At 37.7% G+C, this 3,226-nt stretch overlaps 2 non-coding genes across 2 annotated transcripts; both read right to left on the reverse strand.

The window, feature by feature from the left end:
- Positions 1-1,682: 1,682 nt before the first annotated feature.
- Positions 1,683-1,752, reverse strand: LOC123930370. Its single transcript, XR_006816081.1, has one exon. It is a non-coding gene; the product is annotated as a small nucleolar RNA U2-30 (small nucleolar RNA).
- Positions 1,753-1,930: 178 nt separating this feature from the next.
- Positions 1,931-2,007, reverse strand: LOC123930372. Its single transcript, XR_006816083.1, has one exon. It is a non-coding gene; the product is annotated as a small nucleolar RNA U2-19 (small nucleolar RNA).
- Positions 2,008-3,226: the final 1,219 nt, after the last annotated feature.

A 3,226-nucleotide genomic window follows, 5' to 3' on the forward strand; every position in this document is an offset into this window, starting at 1 on the left:
AGAAACCAGGACTCCTTTCAGGAAATGGCTGATTATAGCGCTGGGGCAGAGAGAGTACAAGACAAGCCTGAATCATCTTGTGCCAGAAAATAAAGAAGTACTCAGAAATGATTAAACAGAGTTACCATATGACCCAGCAATTCCATTTCTGAGCATACCCAGGACAAATAAAAACACGTGTCTGCACAAAGACTTGTGCAGGAATGTTTACAGCAACATTGGTCGTAATAGACAAAAGGTGGAAACCGCTCTCAAATGCCCATTGACTGATGAAAACAAACGAAACATGTTCTCCATGCAATGGATGGAGTATTATTCAGCCACAAAGAGGAATGAAATAATTATACACGGTACACCTTGGATGAGCCTTGAATACATGATGCTAAGTGGAAAACACACCATATTATTCGATTCCATTCATATGAGAGTCCAGAACAGGGAGATGCATAGAGACAGAAAGTAGATTAGTGGTTGCCCAGGGCCAAAGTGGGGACAGGAGGATACGAGGAAGATAGCTAAAGATTATAAGGTTTCCTTTTGAGACGTTGAAACTCTTCTAAAATTGACTGTGGTGATGGCGGCACCCATCTGTGAATGTACTAAAAGCCACTGAATTGTACACTGTAAATGGGTGAATTGTATGGTATGTGAATTACACTCAATAAAGCTCTTCTAAAAATAAGTACTCAAAGAATGATGGAGACATGTCAAAAGAGTACAGAAGCCAGCTGGAAAGGACTTCTATTGGCTGGATCGGGTTCTTCTGAGCATCAAAATAATTAATGATATTAATAGATTCTTACTTACTGAATAAAATAGGAATCCACGATTCCATACTGATATAAGTAAATGAATACGTGGAAAGTCTGTTGAGGAATGTAATATTTACACACTCTCAAAGTACTTTCCTACAAAATATGTATCAATTATACAGGGAAAAGGGTAACTTTACAGTGGAGAAGGCTGGCAGACACCAACTTGATCAAGTAGTCAAAGTGAACATCACAGTGATGGGACAATCATGCCCTATCCAACAGGATGCAATGGGAGAGAGACATAGTATCATTTCTGTGACATTCTTACATGAAATGCTCCATCTGAATTTAATCATGAGGAAACACCAGACGAGTCCAAGGTAAGAGATTGTCTAACAAAACAACGGGCCTGTAATCTACAAGAGTGCCCTCAAAGTTAAGAAGAGACTGAAACACCATTCCATATTGGAGGAGACTAGAGATATCTGAGAACCACGTGTAACATGTGATTCTGTCCTGGTTCCTTTTGCTAGAAGGACATTATTGGGGTCACTGGTGAAACATGAATGGGAGGTGTGGATTAGATGGTAATAATGTTCCAGTGTTAATTCCCTGACTTTGATGATGGTATTGTGGTTATCCAGGAGGATGTCCTTCTTCATAGGAATCATACATTGAAGTGTTTGGGAGATGGTGGCAACTTACTCCCAGATGAGTCAGTGAAATAGTTTTTTGTACTATATTAGGGACCATTCTATAAGATTGAGATTGCTTCAAATTAAATAAAATTAATTATCATGTATTTGAAGAAACTGGACTAATGCCTGAAACCTAAGAGAAAAACAGATCATAGAAAATACAGCCCATAGGAGACCCAGATATTAGAGTTATTGGACATTGCTTGTTGTTGTTGTTGTTTTTCAATTCTGAGCTCAGATCAAATGTAGAAAACTACGTAGCTATAAAGGTCAGTAGTAAAACCTTTTCATCATTGCTCAGATCTGATTCGCCTTTTATATACATGCCCCCATTTTCTTTCATCCATCAACAAGTCCTCAGTTATCCGCTGTCATCTTTACAAACACACACACACGTGCATGCGTGTGCACACACACACACACACATACACACACAGACCTAAGCCTTATTCTTTTAAATTACTTTAAATATTTGCTTCTCAGAACTACAGAGATCATGATTAGGTAGACTGTAAGGTCTTCTGATGCTCAAATTTGGTTATTTTCACAAGACACGGTTTGAAAATAAGGTAATACTGTGTCATAAAAGAGATAACAAGCTGTAGGCTTTCATAAAAGAATTGGTATTAATGAACAATAAAAAATCAAATGGAATCCTAGAGTGGAAAAAATACAATAACTAAAATTAAGAATTTATTACACAGCTCTTGATGTATAGATGGAGCAGAAGAGAGAATTAGTGAGCTGGAAGAGAGTTCAGTAGGAAATACTTAGACTGAAGCACACACAGAAAAAAAAAGATGGGAGGACACAGAAAATAGTATTAGTGTAACATACAACACAATAGAAGTTCTAACATATGTTTCTGGATTCCAAAAAGGAGAAGAGAGAAATAATGGGGTAGAAATAATATTACTGGCCAAAATAACTAGCCAAAAATACTTTATACTTGACATAAGACTCAAACTAAATAGGGTGATTACAAAGAAACCCTACTCAGGCACATTGTAGTTAACTTGCTAAAGATTAAAAACAGAGATAAATCTTAAAAGGCACATTATTACTTTAAGGAAATGACCCAAAGACTGACAAATTGAAGAGATGAAACATACATGACCTAAATGTGTTTTGAATATAGTTTGAATAGATGGGATTAACAGCATATCAGACATTGCAGAAGAAGAGATCAGTAGACTCAAAGCCGTATGATGACACATTAGCAGAATGTTTCTTTTCTTTTTTTTTTTTAAGATTTTATTTATGTATTTGACAGACAGAGATCACAAGTAGGCAGAGAGGCAGGTAGAGAGAGAGGGAAGCAGGCTTCCTGCTGAGCAGAGAGCCAGGACCCTGGGATCATGACCTGAGCCGAATGCAGAGGCTTTAACCCACTGAGCCACCCAGGTGCCCCTCCAGTGGAATGTTTCTGAAAGGAAGCACAGAGAGAAAAAAAAAGAAGCACATCAAAAACATAAGAGAACCAGCGACCTATGAGAGGCTATCAAGTGCTCTAACATCCTTGTAGTGGAAATCCTGAAAGAGAGGGGAAAGTGGAAAAATAGTGACTCCAAATTTTCCAAATCTGACAAAAACTAGAAACCCAGAAATCCAAGGATCTCAGCACTCATCACAAAATGACAGTGAGGTCCGTTATAATCAAGTTGCTGAAAGTCTGTGATCGTGAGAAAATCTTAAAAGAAACTAGAGCAGAAAAAGTACATTACATACAGAGAGATAAAATTATCACAGCCTTATTGTCAGAGGCTACACAAG

The sequence above is a fragment of the Meles meles genome, chromosome 18 (assembly GCF_922984935.1).
Source record: "Meles meles chromosome 18, mMelMel3.1 paternal haplotype, whole genome shotgun sequence".
Lineage (NCBI taxonomy): Eukaryota > Metazoa > Chordata > Mammalia > Carnivora > Mustelidae > Meles > Meles meles.